This window comes from Eleutherodactylus coqui, chromosome 1 (genome assembly GCF_035609145.1).
Source record: "Eleutherodactylus coqui strain aEleCoq1 chromosome 1, aEleCoq1.hap1, whole genome shotgun sequence".
Lineage (NCBI taxonomy): Eukaryota > Metazoa > Chordata > Amphibia > Anura > Eleutherodactylidae > Eleutherodactylus > Eleutherodactylus coqui.
Window position 1 is genome coordinate 420,934,006 of NC_089837.1, and position 18,541 is coordinate 420,952,546.

The window sequence follows — 18,541 nt, forward strand, 5'->3', positions numbered from 1 at the left end:
TGAATGTTGCAAGGTCCCAGCATATGTGTTAATTATGATTTCAAAATGTTTTTTCAATAGTTTAAGCTAAAACTTATTTCAGTATGTGTTTCATAGTCGCGGAGAGATAACAGTCAGGGTCACAAGGGGGGTTGAAAAATACCCAGAGATTCTAAAACACTTCAGTGTTTAATACAGCATATAATAGCTTCAGTAGATAAGAAATATAGAATGTATCAGCAAACTTTTTTTCACATAATTTGTCATAAATAGCGCTCATTCACAATCTCATCTCAATAGAATTATGTACTTTATAAAAATAATAGCACTCACCTCAATGTTTTTCAACTGATGTATGTATGTTTGTCAAACTTTTTTTGTCCGTGCATCTGTGTGGACTGGTACACCTTCAATAGGGGGGTGACGGAGCAGACTTGAGAGCATGGATGGATGGGAGTTGGTGACCCGTGTTTGGGCTGCGTGGAATGTGTGATGTGGATAATTGACTGGGGATAAAAGTCCTCCCCATGCATGGGACTTTGCTTGGTTGAGATGTGGACGTGTGGACGGTTAAGCTGAAATTAAGTTGAGAAGACGGACGCAATGTGCCAATATCGAAGGGGTGGAGCTAGATGATGTAATAGTACGTAATAATGTTTCATCCCTCCTGCACAAGGGAGGGGGTGAGAATTTTGAGCAGCTAGTTTTTTTTCCTGTTTTGTTTTTTTTCTCCTGTCTGAAATTTGATAAGACTGCAGGCAGGATCAGACTAATAATGAATTCACTTAAAGGGATATCACATTTCAAATATTAGTAGAGGTTTTGTAGATTATTCTTCCCCGGTGTAACTCATGTTTTTGTTATAGGTGCTAACATTTTACAGGCCTTATCTGCTTCCATCAAATCTTTTTACAATGTTGTAATAACTTAAACCCGGCTACTATTCTTCCAATTGCGTACCCTGGTTTAAAGGGGGGGAGGAGAAGGCATAGGTGATCTAGGTATTGCAAATCAGCCATTTTAGGTATTGCAAATCAGCCATTTTTAAATTTTTTGCAAGCCATTTTTAAATTTTTAAATTTTTTGCAACAAGATTCTGATCTTTTTGAAATACAATACCAGCCTGATTGTCTAGCAGTGATGCAACAAGAAAATTTAAGTTTTAAAAAAAGTTACTGAAAGCCCTTGTTAATAATGCATATTTTGAGTTGTTTTTTATAGATGGTACCCAGGGTGATTGACGACTCCACACTGGATATACGGTGGTTACACAACAAGATGTCCTAAAAAGGAGAATGTCTCCGCATGTCGCAGTACAAGAAGCGGAATTAAAAGCACTCACGGAGGCGTGTGGAGTGGCCACAGGTAAGACGGCAAACATTTACACTGACTCCCGGTATGCATTTGGCATAGCTCATGATTACGGCCCAACATGGAAGGCCAGACAGTTTTTTACCACAGCAGGACAGCCAATTAAGAATGTTGCAGCGGTGCAGTCTCATGGAGACCCTACTTCTACCTGACAAGGTGGAAAGCTCACACCAATTCCTACACCGGAGAAGCAAGAGGCAACGCCATCACAGACCACACAGCAAAAGCAGCGGCCCTCAAGCCGTGGAAGACAGAAGAAAAGAAGAATTTGACTAAACTTGGACTTTGATAAAAATCTTGGACTTTGATATGAACTTGGACTTTGATTATAACTTTGGACTTTGACTAAAACTACAAATGGACTAAAAAGGGACGGCGTATGGTGAACAGTCAACAGCACTTGCCCACCATAGTCCCTGTGCCCCATGATGGCCCAGCTGACGCACGGAAAGACACACCTCTCGAAGCAGTAATGATGTCGACGCTTGAACAAGGACGGGTGGCTCCTTGGTTTTCTGTAGCTGCTGCATCATTTGTCCAATTTTGCATGATCTTTGCCGTAAGCAACAGGGCAGAAGTAAAATTTGCCACATCACACTTGCCTAGACCACTCTACCCATTTCAGAGATTGCAAATTGGCTACACTCAGTTCCCACTTGTTGGGAAGCATGAATATGTGCTTGTTGTTGATTTCTTTTCAGGTTGGAGACCTCCCCTGTTACCAAAGTAAATAAGCAGGTAATCGCACAGAAGCTCATGAATGAGGTAATCCGCAGATATGGGGCACTGGAAGTGATTGAGTCAAACAAAGGTACACACTTCACAGGTGAAATAATGCAACACATCATGTCTGTTTTGGGTATATTCTAGACTTTTCACACACCCTACCATCCGCGGAGTAGTGGGAAAGTAGATACAAAAGACAATGGAGGAAAATGGGTAAATTTTGAATTGAGTGTCTTTCTATTAGTTTTTCTTTTTTCCAGGAGGATACATGCCACAGTAGCTGAGTTTGGGGAATGATTTTCTTGTTAATTTTGTCATGGGTCTCCCCAAGGAATTGTCAATAATGTATTCTGTAGTCTCTGCTTTTCTCTCAGGTCCTACAGATGAGTGTCACAATCTAAAACCAGGTGACAGGGTCTATGTAAAAAAGTTTGAGCGAGAAACCCGGTTTGAATGTCCTTACCAGATGTTGTTCACCGCCCCAACTGCAGTCAAGCTTGAAGGAAAGCCCACTTGGATCCACACTTCGCACTGAAAGAACTTATGATCCTGTATATCCTTTATATGCTATAATGTGGTACAATTCCTCTAACACACACCTTTGACTACTGTACACTAGCCCCCTGTTTCAGAACAAATTAATATAATGAAATGTGCAATAAGCCTACACTGAGGGTGAGAATCCAACACCGCATCGTGCTAGGAGAGACATTGACACTCCAGGTGGTAACTTTGATCCACATGTACACATAGATACAATAGGAGTGCCAAGGGGGGTGCCAGATGAATTTAATTCTAGAGATCAGGTTAAAGCAGGTTTTGAGTCCTTATTTGTTATTGTCACTGTTAATAATAATGTAGATTGGATGAATTATATCTTTTACAATCAGCAGAGGTTTGTAAACTACACCAGAGATGCTTTGCAAGGGTTAATTGACCAGTTAGGGCCCACTGCATCCATGGCGTTCCAAATAGAGTGGCCCTGGATATGATTTTAGCAGAAAGAGGTGGGGTATGTAATTTCCTGTATGTGTATTTTCCCTTTGATCAAAGAGTATGAGTAAGGGACTGGATAATGTGACCAAAATTTCCCTTGTTTGAAAAAAGATGAAGAGCCAGTTCCGATAATGACAACCACGTATGTTACCAGAAGAATGGAGAGATGGACTAGTACTGTGTCTGCCTCAGTCTCATAAGATGGACTGTCAGTGGACTTCCCATTTGCCTAGGGAAAGTGCAGAAGACCTTAGGTTCCGGCGAGGGCACACCCTGTGGGGTGTTAACTTGTACAGATAGAGGGTATGGAGGCCCGGAAATAAGCCCAGGGAATCCATGGCCTCCTTCTGAGGTGAGGTAGGGATCCCTTCCCTTTTAGGAGTAGGGACTTACGGGCAGTGGAGAAACCCTGACGCAAGGGAGAGACGACCGAGGAAGAGTGCAAAGTCTGATGCTTGATCTCCATATTAAGTTTTTTAGGGGGGTTTGTGAGGGTATTAATATATATATATTGCCATATGTTCTTTATACTTTTATACCTATATGCAAGTTTTATTCAATTCCAAATGAGAAAAAACTTAAATGTCGCCTTAAATCAGATATGCCAAGGCTTTGCAAGAAGATGTTCTAGAAGTTCAGAGAAGATACCGAACCAGACGCAAGGACGCATGTACTTGGCCGATTTCCCAGAAGCGCTGGAACAAGATATCAAGATGTTCAAATGTACATGACTGTTATATGATTTTCACTGTCTCAGTCCGCAAATCCGGACTGCCCATATATGGTTATGAGCCCATCACCCCCTAGTGGTGAGAGGGCAGAGGGTATAAGATCTCATGTAATCTGTAATAAAGTGCACAGTTTTTTCTCCCGTGTGAGGAGCTAGACCAAACTCCTGTGTGTGGTGTCTCTTCTTACGGCCGGCAACGGGGCAAGTGGGGTGGGCCGGATTGGTGTTGCACTTAGAATTTTAACCCTCATACTAGGAAGATCACTTTCAGGATCCTCCTCCTCCTCCTCCTCAGGCCATACACGCTGAAAGGATGACAGGCAAGCAGCATGGGTACCCTCAGCATTGGGCCAAGCTGTCTCTCCCCCCTCCTCCTCATCCTCCTCATGCTCCTCCTCCTCCTCCTCAACGCGCTGAGATATAGACAGGAGGGTTCTCTGACTATCCAGCGACATATTGTCTTCCCCTGCCTCTGTTTCTGAGTGCAAAGCGTCTGCCTTTATGCTTTGCAGGGAACTTCTCAAGAAGCATAGCATAGGAATGGTGACGCTAATGATTGCAGCATCGTCGCTCACCATCTGGGTAGACTCCTCAAAGTTTCCAAGGACCTGGCAGATGTCTGCCAACCAGGCCCACTCTTCTGTAAAGAATTGAGGAGGCTGACTCCCACTGCACCGCCCATGTAGGAGTTGGTATTCCACTATAGCTCTACGCTGCTCATAGAGCCTGGCCAACATGTGGAGTGTAGAGTTCCACCGTGTGGGCATGTCGCACAGCAGTCGGTGCACTGGCAGATGAAACCGATGTTGCAGGGTCCGCAGGGTGGCAGCGTCCGTGTGGGACTTGCGGAAATGTGCGCAGAGCCGGCGCACCTTTCCGAGCAGGTCTGAGAAGCATGGGTAGCTTTTCAGAAAGCGCTGAACCACCAAATTAAAGACGTGGGCCAGGCATGGCACGTGCGTGAGGCTGCCGAGCTGCAGAGCCGCCACCAGGTTACGGCCGTTGTCACACACGACCATGCCCGGTTGGAGGCTCAGCGGCGCAAGCCAACGGTCGGTCTGCTCTGTCAGACCCTGCAGCAGTTCGTGGGCCATGTGCCTCTTCTCTCCTAAGCTGAGTAGTTTCAGCACGGCCTGCTGACGCTTGCCCACCGATTTGCTGCCACGCCGCGCGACACCGACTGGTGGCGACGTGCTGCTGCTGACACATCTTGATTGCGAGACAGAGGTTGCGTAGGAGGAGGAGGGTGGTTTAGTGGAGGAAGCATACACCACCGCAGATACCACCACCGAGCTGGGGCCCGCAATTCTGGGGTTGGGTAGGACGTGAGCGGTCCCAGGCTCTGACTCTGTCCCAGCCTCCACTAAATTCCCCCAATGTGCCGTCAGGGAGATATAGTGGCCCTGCCCGCCTGTGCTTGTCCACGTGTCCGTTGTTAAGTGGACCTTGCCAGTAACCGCGTTGGTGAGGGCGTGTACAATGTTGCGGGAGACGTGGTCGTGCAGGGCTGGGACGGCACATCGGGAAAAGTAGTGGCGACTGGGAACTGAGTAGTGCGGGGCCGCCGCCGCCATCATACCTTTGAAAGCCTCCGTTTCCACAACCCTATACAGCAGCATCTCCAGGCTGATAAATTTGGCTATGTGCACGTTTAACGCTTGAGCATGTGGGTGCGTGGCGGCATACTTGCGCTTGCGCTCCAACACTTGCGCTAGCGACAGCTGGACGGTGCGCTGAGAGACATTGGTGGATGAGGCCGAGCACAGCGGAGGTGAGGGTATGGGTGCAGGCCATGAGACGGTAGTGCCTGTGTCCTGAGAGGGGGGTTGGATCTCAGTGGCAGGTTGGGGCACAGGGGGAGAGGCAGCGGTGCAAACCGGAGGCGGTGAACGGCCTTCGTCCCACATTGTGGGGTGCTTGGCCATCATATCTCTGCGCATGCTGGTGGTGGTGAGGCTGGTGGTGGTGGCTCCCCAGCTGATCTTGGCGCGACAAAGGTTGCACACCGCTGTTCGTCAGTCGTCTGCACTCTTAGTGAAAAACTGCCAGACCTTTGAGCACCTCGGCCTCTGCAGGGTGGCATGGCTCGAGGGGGCGCTTTGGGAAACAGTTGGTGGATTATTCGGTCTGGCCCTGCCTCTACCCCTGGACACCGCACTGCCTCTTCCAACCTGCCCTGCTGCTGCACTTGCCTCACCCTCTGAAGACCTGTCCTCAGTAGGCTTAGCAAACCAGGTGGGGTCAGTCACCTCATCGTCCTGCTGCTCTTCCTCCGAATCCTCTGTGCGCTCCTCCCTCGGACTTACTCCAATTACTACTACCTGAGTGATAGACAACTGTGTCTCATCGTCATCGTCCTCCTCACCCACTGAAAGGTCTTGAGACAGTTGCCGGAAGTCCCCAGCCTCATCCCCCGGACCCCAGGAACTTTCCAAAGGTTGGGCATCGGTCACGACAAACTCCTCCGGTGGGAGAGGAACCATTGCTGGCCATTCTGGGCAGGGGCCCGGGAACAGTTCCTGGGAGTCTGCCTGCTCCTCAGAATGTGTCATTGTAATGGAGTGAGGAGGCTGGGAGGAAGGAGGAGCAGCAGCCAGAGGATTCAGAGTTGCAGCAGTGGACGGCGCAGAACTCTGGGTGGTCGATAGATTGCTGGATGCACTTTCTGCCATCCACGACAGGACCTGCTCACACTGCTCATTTTCTAATAAAGGTCTACCGCGTGGACCCATTAATTGTGAGATGAATGTGGGGACGCCAGAAACGTGCCTCTCTTCTAATCCCGCAGCAGTCGGCTGCGATACACCTGGATCAGGAGCTCGGCCTGTGCCCACACCCTGACTTGGGCCTCCGCGTCCTCGCCTGCGTCCACGTCCTCTAGGCCTACCCCTACCCCTCAGCATGCTGTATTACCAGTAGTGCAGAAACAGAACTATGTAATTAAATGTGCCGCTTATTGGCCTGTGGTTGGAGGCTGACTTCCCTTACGGAACGCACAGCAGAGCCAGGAAACAATTTTGCGCACGCCTGTAGTGAGACGTAGGTGCGTATGACTGAGCTAGTGGAATTCACAGCGCAGTAGAAGTCAAGTGGCCAAAGGCCAGTAGTAGGCCTTAAATATTTTGCTTCTATTTTTTTAAAATGCTGTGCTGATACAGCAGACAGATACTGTAGGCAGCGTATAATATTATGTATACTCTTTCCCTCTGGCGGGATGACAGCGATCATGTAACAGAGACAGCATATCCAGGAAACAATTTTGCGCAAGCCTGCTGTAACGCTTAGCTGCGTATTAATTAGGACTACTACCCCCAGCAGGTAGATACTGTAGGCAGCATATAATATTATGTATACTCTTTCCCTCTGGCGGGATGACGGCGATCATGTAACAGAGACAGCAGATCCAGGAAACAATTTTGCGCCAGCCTGCTGTAACGCTTAGCTGCGTATTAATTAGGACTACTACTCCCAGCAGATAGATACTGTAGGCAGCGTATAATATTATGTATACTGTTTCCCTCTGGCGGGATGACGGCGATCATCTAACAGAGACAGCAGATCCAGGAAACAATTTTGCGCAAGCCTGCTGTAACGCTTAGCTGCGTATTAATTAGGACTACTACCCCCAGCAGATAGATACTGTAGGCAGCGTATAATATTATGTATATTGTTTCCCTCTGGCGGGATGACGGCGATCAATTTTTTGGAAAAAGCCCACTGCCTATATAGCCTGAATATCTCTTTCCCTGCCTCACCAGTACTGGCCCTATACTCTGTACAATGACTGCAGACTGCGGACGCAATGCTCTGCACGGCCGATATACAAAAAAAAAAAATTGTGCAACACTGCTAAAAGCAGCCTCAACAGTACTGCACACGGTCAGATGTGGCCCTAAGAAGGACCGTTGGGGTTCTTGAAGCCTAAAATAACTCCTAACGCTCTCCCTATAGCAGCTCCGGCACCAGCAGCACTTTCCCTGATCTCTGTCAGAATGCATCTGTGGCGAGCCGCGGGAGGGGCCGATTTATATACTCGGGTGACACCTGATCTCGCCAGCCACTCACTGCAGGGGGGTGGTATAGGGCTTGAACGTCGCAGGGGGAAGTTGTAATGCCTTCCCTGTCTTTCTATTGGCCAGAAAAGCGCGCTAACGTCTCAGAGATGAAAGTGAAAGTAACTCGAACATCGCGTGGTACTCGCCTCTAGTAACGAGCATCTCGAACACGCTAATACTCGAACGAGCATCAAGCTCGGACGAGTACGTTCGCTCATCTCTACTTATTGCTAATTCTAAATTTAAAAGGAGTACTCTAATAGTTTCTAGGCGGAGAATGCAGGCAGACTAAGAAGTCCAGTGAATTGCCAAATACAGATGGAGGCTAAGCATCGGTAAATAAAATCCAAGGTAAGTAATAACCTGTTTGTTACAACTATTTACTGCTGCTTTATTTTCCTTTATGGCGCAAGTCATGAATTCAATGGTATGCCTAAGTCATTTTTCTTATATATGAATAGAATGTCTTGTTTCTGTTGTTCAGAGTTTATACAATCTATTAAGGTGGAGACAGTAAAAGACTCTTGTAGATTTGTGTGTGTTTATAAAACCCCATCTGTTGTTAGAAGATTCACAGACAGAGCAAATACTATAGGACCTACAATTGCCATGCTGTTGCCCTCCCTAAGACTGTGTTATTTAAGTGTGTTTGCAGTGTGCGGCTATTATACTGTGGAAAAGACCACAGTATTTGGATTTTTTTTAATTCCATGGTGATGCTAGGTGAGGTCACCCCCAGCCCGCACTACCGTCTGGAGTGGTTGCAACTCACACATGTGCTCTGTGCTTTTTCTTTACTGCCGGTTATTGCCTTCTGCTCCTGTTCTCCACCTTGTGCTGCTGAGTGTTTTTTAAATTGATATATTGTTGTTTTTTTTAGCTTTACTGTCATTTTGTTCTCGTATTTTTTAATATTGCTATATTGCCTTTTTGTACTCCATTCTGCTGTAGTTTATATGCCTATTTTCTTGGTTGTACTATTATAGGCACATTCACCAAGTTTATCGCACCGTTTGTACATTATTGTTTTTGCATTTCATTTATTCTGGTAAGCTGGGGTAATGGCCTACTTACAATTGCAACTACTTGTTATACACTTCTGGCGCAGAGTTATACATACATATTCATATCTACTATACAGAGATAACTAGACTTATGCTGGAATGTAGTGGTTGTTCTCAGTGACCCTTTGTGCCCTAACAGACTGTTAAAATAGGGAGAAATCTTTTTGTCTGGTGAACCTGGGTCATAAGATATAAAGCATACGCTCCAGGTTGGATAACTAGAGTTAATTGTGACTGTAGAGGAGTGCATGTAAATAATTTGTAAAATGAATGTAACACGTTGTAAGATTGATCTGTGCAGGATAGATGTACATTGTATCAAATGTTTCAGTCTAATACTGTACCTTTGTGCTTATTTGGTCTAGGGGGTACCTGGCTGCCAGATTGCTGCACTAGAGTCTTGGACTCTAGATTAATGGTTTAAGACTTGAGGGAAGTTTGTTAGATAGTCATTATGTTAATAACATTGCAGCAGTGATTCCAGATTAGCAGATTTAAATACTTCAGGGAAGTTTCCGTTAAATAATCATTCAGAGAACAAAACTGCAGCTGCAGCTTATCTGGGATGAGTTAGATGTCCGAGGGATAAAGAGATGACCCAGTGGAGGTCATGCTCAGCCATTCTGACAAATGGTCACTTCAGGAGGGCCAAAAGATATATATGCCAAGAGCTGAATGTGGATAGATAAAGTTTGAAAGTTATTGTAAGGGATAGATAAATGATCATGGATTCAGAATAAAGAGCTTCGTATAGAGATTCCTGCTTGGGAAGATGTGAGATTATGGTCAGTACACTGAGGAGGGGCAAACACCCCAAAACAACGGTCTTTGTATAGATTCTAGCTTGGCTTTCAATTCCCAGTCATTGTTACAAGACTTGTATAAAGAGTCTAACATTGACTTGCAGGAATGCTGCCTTTCAATAGGTGACGCTGCAGAGGTATTGTTCCATCTCCCTTATTTTCATATTACTAAGAGGAGCATAAATGGCCTTAGAAGTCTCCTTGCTCGCTCCCCTTCTAGGTGCTCTAGGAGAAAAGATTGTGTTCCTGACCTAGATGTGAAGGAAAACAGCAAAAACATTGCACTCTAGCCAGCCAGCAGAGTAGTTTACAGAAGCTGCATGCTTAGAATATGTGTGTTAGAAGGCTGTTATATTACTGCACAAAAGTTAGGATATACACACATTGTCAGAAAAAAAATCAGGTGCCTAGAAGGAGTTGTCAGAACCGAATAAAACTTTTTGTGATTGTAGCATTGATATAAGTGATTACAAGTTTCCAGTTATCAGGAGCTTGGTAGACAAGAGAATATGACAAATTATTCTTCTAGATGCTGGGAGCAGTTGATTACTATCAAGTAGTAAAAGAGCTAATTTTGGTTTAAGTGTTGAATTCACTCTAGAAATTTGGCTTATAAGGGAAGATACATAATGCCAAAAAGGATGAAGGAGTTTGCAGCTCCAGAAAATATGGTATAATGAGGCCAATTGCTCACAGTTTCTCCAACACACGCTACTGGATTTGGGAAAGTATTTGGCGATCTTTTCAGGGGTATAGTATCACCTGATCAGTAACTTATAGTGTGGAGGATATATATGTCTATGCAAGGTGAAATGTCTATTTCCCTACCTGAGCCAGAGAATGGAATGTGCCGACAACACATCCTTTACTGCTAACCGTTATTAGAATATGTAGCTTGATAGAAAAAAACGCTCATAACCCCAGGGCACATTTTTTACCCACACATAACCCTAAGGCGTCATTTGACGACACATTCCTCATTCCCGCCCCTGCCCACTCCATCGAACACCAAAAGATGCCACTGGTTTTTCATCTGACACCACAGATGTCGGACGTCCATGACGACAGCAACTCATGCAGGACCAGATATAAAAAGACCATATTTGGACCACCCAATCCCATGCTTTGATTTCCAACGATGTATTGCTTCCTGCTGCCCATAAAGGGCAATTAACTCATCATGCTATATAAGATGCTATACGCCTACTAATAAACAGAGTCAGGAAGACTTTCTACACTGACAGTCTTGTCTCCGTGTGATCTCTTCCATTGTGCGCACAATCTCTGAACATAAATCTGGAAAGGTGCAAACATTCCTATTAATTACGCCGTGGACCCCAAAATAAATCCACGTCAATAGTGGACTTCTAGGATATTTGTACATAAGGTTGTGTATTATTGGACCAGTCAAAAGAGGATATCCATTGAATAGGGGTAAACAGTGTTCACCTTGTCTCTCTCGCAATTAAGGAGGTGTACGTTTTTTAAAGCACCCATGAGCCCAGAGAAAATGTCAGTTTGTTCTTATGAGTGACTTAGAGGGGGAGGGTAGTTGGATAACAAGGCATGAATTTTGTGGGGTATCTCGGTCTCTTGTAGGGCAGAGAAATTTAAAAAAACAGCTGATTTGATTGTATTGTTGTAAATATTCATCAGGGACCCCAAATTCTCTCATCAGATCAGTGAAAGGTTTCATTATTCCATCTATGAAAAGATCTGAGATATGTTTTATATATTTTTTAACTCAGCTTTTAACGTGTATGGATGTAATATCACCAAGGGAAGTTTTATTGAGGTTTTCTTTGTGGTGTGTCTCATTTTTTTGGGATAATTAGTTGCCAGGCCTGGATAGAAGCCTGCATGGGAAGGGATATCTGGGCATTAATAGAGCAAAGTGGTTTTCGTATGGTCTTTTTAAAAATGGAAGCTAATGTAAGGGATTTAAGAGGTCTACGTTTATTAAGTGGTGTTTCTATATGGGGTCAGCTGGAGTTGCAAGAGTTGGTGAGCCAGGCTTATGCTTGATGGTGGACTGATAATAGGACCAAAGATAAGGTACTCCTAGTCCTCCCTGTCTCCTAATGAGGAATAGTATGGATGAAGTGACTCTTGGTTTCTTTCCCCTCCAAATTAAATTCATCATCAGTTTTGGAATTTTGCTATGACTATATAGGGAACTAGGATTATGAGAGTATGGAAATACTACAGATGTTTTGGTAGAATAAACATCTTATAAATGACTATTCACGAGGATTTCGTTTTTGATAAGTCAATAATTTCTTCCTGTAGGGAGGTAAGTAATTGGGAGAAATTTGTGGGAATGAGATTGGACAGAGAATAGCAGATTTTGATGCCAATATAAGGAATATTGCCTTGTTGCCATTGGAAAGGGAATTCTATCTGAATGGAATATCTTAAGGCATTGCAAATGTTAAGGGATTTGGTAGCGTTTAGTTTATAATAAGAGACCCAGCTAAATTGAAGAATAATGTCTTGCATCACTTTTTAGGAGGTCAGTGACTTTGAAAGAGTCAAAAGAATGTCATCTGCAAATAGACCAATCTTGTGCTATTGCAATCCTGAGGATATACTTCTGATAGCATCAATAGTGTAGGACTTCAAGAAGTCTCTGAGCTAATATATTTGAATATATTTTGTTGCCACAGTTAAGAAGTGATATTGGTCTAAAATTGGACAGGAATTGTTGGGATTGTTAAGGATAGTTATAACGATAGCTTGAAGCATTTCTGCTGGGAGAGAACCACAGGAACCATTGCCTAATCAAAGGTTTCAGTTAAATGTGGGGCTAACATAGGGGAAAAGATTTTGTAATATTTGTTGATGAAGCCATCCAGCCCTGGAGATTTATAACATTTTTGATTTCTCATTGCATCAGTGACTTCTGTTAGTGATATAGGGGCATTAAGATTCTTCAGTTCCTACGTAACAGAAGGGAGGTTGATTTTCTGAAGAAATTCTTCTATCAAAGTGTCACCAGGCTGCAGAGTTATGTTATAATCCTCCAAATTATATAGACTAGAATAGTAAGCACTAAATTCATTGGCTATATCTTGAGGGTGAGGTATTTTATGACCTGAGCAGTCTATTTTTGTAATAAAAGGTATTTTTGCTTTAATCTGTTTTTTTTTTTAAACGAGCTTTGCCATCACTCTTGTAAGATGAACAGTACATCATGCGTGAGGTTTTTATTTTCTTATTGTAGTCTTCTAAGAGATGCTGTCTCAATTTAGCTAACATTTCATAGAGCAACTCCGAAGGGGAGCACTGGAGCATCTGTTCTAGGTTGTTGATTTGTGATAGCAGATAATCTGTAGTTTGCTGTTTTTGCCTGTTGTGTTTTGAGCCTAATTTTATCAGTACTCCGCGAATGAACGCTTTATTCCGTTATGGAACGGCATTCCATGTAGAAAAATATCTGTCAGGTTTGGTATTAAAAGCGAAATACTTAGCTAAAGTATCTGAAATTTTTTATATTGGGGAATTTTCATAAGGTATATATTACGCCAAATTCTAGGGGGGGGGGGGGCGTTGTAGACTTTGTTAAAGAAACTTTTAAGAATATGGCAGAGTGATCTGACCACATAGCCAGCCCTATTTCTGAGGACTGGAACAGGTTTATGCGGAAAGATTTGTGACAGGGGAAGTAGCAGATATACTCTCTAGATAAGGAATTGAGGCAGTGAAAGGTATCGTATAGTGCTTATTTATGGAGCCAAGGGGCTGGAGTGGGCGATGTTCTAGCCGAGTGTGATGTGGAGTCACAGCCTGAGTCAGGTATTATATTAAAGTCTCCACACATAATAAGCCTGCCACCTTGGAGTTCGCGTATTTTCTTTATAGTTTTACTCAAGAAAGTAATTTGGGAGGAGTTGTGAGCATAAGTATTGGCTAGGGTTGGACGAGCATCATCTACTGCACCCAAAGGAATAATAAATCTCCCATCAAGGTTAGCAAACATTTCAGAGAGGTTGAACTGAACGCTGTCCCTGAACACTATCCAAACCCCAGCATGTTCTTAATCTGCACATGCATGCATGCATGTTGTCGGAAATTGTTTTGTGGGTAAATTTTGGATGAGACGCAGCTGCAAAGTGTGTCTCCTGCAGGTATACTAAGTCAACATTGTTACGCAGAACATCCGTCCATACCATAGATCTTTTAAAGAGGGAATTGAGTCCTCTTGCATTCAAGGAGAAAGTTTTAAGTGCCATAACAATGACTTATAAGAGGATCAACCACATGGAATCTTGAAAACTTCCTTTTAAAAGAAAGAAATTAAATGAAAACATATAAACAGTAAAGAACATGGCAGTTCTATTGCGGCTAACGGGCTGCTCATTGATATATTCTCCCGTCGGGTTGAAGACCTGTAAAAGAGGAGAAAACAGCAACATAGCAGTTTTTCAAAATCTGCAAGTTATTGAGGGGAAAAGAGTGCCTGGTATTCAGAAGTTATCCACGTCACATGCAACTGGCTGAAAATTTGTTGATCCACTCTTGGGATATTTTGTTGGATTTTCTTGTGGGATTTCCTGGTGGGACATCAGAGATTTATATGCTCCACTTCTTCAAAAGTTCAGTTCTTTCTTCGGGCATGTTGAGAATGTGTGATCAGCTCTCTTTGTGGATTAGGAGCTTTATAGAGAATTCCATTTATAAGGAGTTTTTGCTTGCCTTAAGGAGTAGGTAATAATGGCAAAAGCCTTCCCAGTTTAAATTGTAGCATGGGAGAGGTCAGCAAAGAGGTTGATGTTCACATATGGGATTGGTAGTTTAGGCGTTTTACATGCTGCATACAATAGAGCTTCATTAGTATTGAAGAAATAGATTCTTGCTAGGACATCCCTTGGGATGTGGTTTGCTAGGAAATTTGGTTTTGAGAGTCTATGTGCCCTGCTAATGACAAGTTCCTGGGAAGAAGTTGCTGATAGTAGTGCTGTCATAAGTTGGGACAGGTAATTTTTCAGATCTGGAGAGCTAATATTATAGAAATTCCACCAAACGTTATACGTCGGCTTCTGTCCTCTAGGTCTGCCATTTTGGTTTTTATGCCCACCACCTCTTCTATCAATGCGTAATGAGCTTCAATTAGATCATTATGGGATTGCGTAATTTCACTCATTTTATTTTCTAAGTAATTGGTCTTCTCACCCAGTTCAGTTATTGAGGAATTGAGGTTAGCAGATAAAGAGTTAAAGTCATTTTGTATAGTCTTTTGGAGCCACTATTATCTCTTTAATAAACCACTCAGATGCTGGCTGGTCAGAAGCCAGAAGGCAGTCTATAGGGTCTTTTAATTTGAAACGTTTCTGGGATATAGTAGGAAACTCTAGCTTGGACTTTTGTTTCACAGGGCTTGTGGTAGGAGATATTTCAGTGTGGGACCCTGCACTTTTTGTGATCCCAGAATTACCGGGTGCCATCTTGGAAATTCTGCCAGGGCTTGCCAAGCAGAACTTCTTATCTGTTGGAGGTCTGCAGGGCTTTCAGGGCTGTGTGTCAAGCAGAGGAGATGAGGAGCTCAGTGGCGCTGGCCCCCTTTCTTCTATTAGTGCAATTATTGTTGCTGCATCACTCACGGATAGTGTCACAGATATAATCCTGGAACATGATTTAATTCTACTGGTCCATAATTGAATTCAGGAAATTCTTAATCACACACGAAGTAAATTTCTGCTGTCAGGCTCAATTATCTCACCAGTAGATGTTCGGTGTTGAACCCAACTATATCGGTCCAAAAGAGGGACAGGAAGACGAGAGTAAGCAGAAAGACTGTAAAGACTTCAATTGTCTTTAAGCCATGAAATCAGAAAATTAAGAAATATTACAAGAGAATTTCATTACTAATGTAGTAATTAAGTTTTTTTGTAGATGGCTTCAGATATTACAAAAACAGGTTATGCAAGACAGGAAATGCACTGGCCATGCAGCGTGAAGTAGTTTTACAACAACCACTTCCACGTAGGATGTCAGCCTAAGAGATGGAGCTTAAGGCATTCACTGAGGCAAGTAATATGGCTGGAGGTAAGACTGTACGCTACACACAAGTTCCAAGTACTCTTTGAGAATCACCACAATTATGGGCTTCCATTGGCACATTAGAAGCTTTGTGTGGTCCTCTGGTAAGCCAATCAGAGATGCAGAATCTCTGTTGTAGGCATGAACTCTACTCAAACTGGTTGCAATTGTCAAAGTCCAGGCTCACACCAAGAGACCACTCAAGAGGCAAGAGGAAACAGGAGGGTGTATGAAGCTGCTAATGTTGCAGCTCTGTTACCTCACACTGAGGTAATGGTGGCTACAGCAGTAGTCCCTGAAAAGGGGATAGACTTTTCCTTGTTATTTGTCTTGCAGGCACAAGCACAATAGAGTGCAGTGGAAGAGTGAAGAGCAAAAGGAGCTGAAAAGTGAGATAATAGTATTTAGCAAAGAGGTAAACTGTCCTGCCTCCCATCTTGATGTATCCAACCAATGGACTGATACATCAGTCACAGGAGGTAATGTGTGGTATAGTGTCTTCTGCTTGTATTGCCCCAAGGTTCAACAGTTTTGCAATAAGGTTTGTATAGGCTGGTATTGTCTGTGCCTGTCATAGCCCAGGTAAAATGGTAAAGGTACCAGCCCAACACACTGTATGACCATTTTACCTGTTTCAGAGACTGCAAGTGAGCCTCATCCAACTGCCAGAGGTGGGCTGATATAAGTGTATCCTAGTCCATTTTGATCTCTATTTAGGTTGTGATGACAGCTACATAAAATAGTAAGGCTAAGAAGCTATTGTTTGAGACAGAATATCTATATAAAGGCCTCAGAGGAAGTAAGAGGGTTATAGGGGACCACAATTTGTTAATGGAGTTCTTGAGAGGTTTCAGAATCTCTTGATAACAATTATTACACAAAAAGTAGTTGCAAGGAATATGAACTCAATTGGAGCCTCAACATTTAAGATTAGCAAAAACAAAGAGAAAAAACAGAAACCATATATAATGGCTACCCATTACTTTATACATTATCAGGAACACACCCATGAAAAGATGTCACTTAATCCTTTTAACACTTTCCAATCCAATTTGTATTCTGGTTTACCTAGGGGGCTTACTCTTTTTCTGCCATTATACAATGGCGCTATATGCTGGCTAAAGCCAGTACTGCATGAGGTGACACGTTGGATAGGCTCCAACAGAAGAGAGGCTGGCAATATACAGTAAGAGAACCCCGACGGACGTCTTCCAACATCAGAACTGTACAGCCTTAAGTCATAATGTCTTACGACGTCAGACAGTGGATTGGAAAGGGTTAAATTTTGCTTAGCCAGGCTCAATGTTACAGAGTTGTTATACCCACAACAAACACAAGCTATGCACAGAAGAATTGTACAAAGCACCTGCATTTGATGGAGATTTATAGTGAGGGCTCAGTCACACGGGCGTTTTCTCGCGCGATTTGCAGATCGCATAACTGATGCGCATCCGCAAATCGCGTGACCGAGGCCAAAAAATATGCACCTAGCAGTGTTTTCAGCGAAAGGGCCTGATCAAACGAGCGCTGCCCGCTCTCCTCTGCCACAGCTGTGGCTGAGAATGATGTTCGCCCATTGAATTCAATGGAGCCGGCAATACAGTCGGCTCCATTGAAAGCAATGGGCTGCCGGCAAGCGCTGTATGAATTTTTGGGGAAGGGCTTAAAATATAAGCCCTTCCCTGAAAAGTATCCTGAAAATGTGTAAAAAAAAAAAATGTATACTCACCTTTTTGCTGCAGCCGGAGTTCAGCCGCGTCCGGCCGGCAGTTCTGCTGAACTGCTTTATGTAGTATTCAGCAGGCGGCAGAGGAGAACGATCTTTAGTATATGTTCTCAATTGGGTTCGGTGCTGCTGCTGCCGGCCCCATTGAGCGCATATATAGAACACCGATTTGCGCAGAACGCAGATAGGCGCGTTCTGCGAATCGTTGTGTCCTATAATTTATCGCACATCCGCATAAAAAACGGACATGTGCCCGCTCCCATTGCGATGCATTGGGTCTATATATCTGCAGATCGCAAGCGCGTCTGCAAATCGGACCAAAAAACGTCCGTGTGACCGCGGCCTCAAACTGTAATTAGGTCAGGGGCATTGCGTGAAGATTTTTCTGGAATTAGTTCAGACACTGATAACAGCACAAATCTGCTTCATGGTTATTGTTAAATTGTTTATCAGATCAATATTTGAAATATTTACGGCTTGTTTTGCCTTTCATAGCAGTAGACCTGTCAATCACACCAGTCCAATACTTACCACCACTTCTCTTTGTAAGACAACTTACCTCCAACAAAGAGACACAGCCAAATGAACATTATGTCTTAAGAAATGGCCTAAAATGGTCCGAGAGTGTGTCTGATATGGCAATCTTATGGAGCAAAGCAGTCTTTTCCAATGAACAACCATAATACCTCTATCCTCATTTACCTTGCTCATCAGAGGTATGCAGCTGTAAGAATGACTGCACAATGACTGGGGCATTTAATAGAATTATAAAACAAGAAACAATGTTAAAATACCTTTAGCTTTAATGCTACATTTGTATGTGAATGCTATCCAATGCTTATACAAATGTGGAATAAATTAGTAGACTCCACAGATTATCTAGATGACCAAATTTTTACTGTGTTGGGTATAGTTCAAGCTTTATTCCAAATATTATTGCTATGCTTAGCGGTTTACGCTGCATTTAAAATCTTTTTGGTTTGCATACCTTATTTGCTTACAATGTGTACAAAACAAATCAAATGAGTTACCAAAGTTGTATGCCTTAGAGA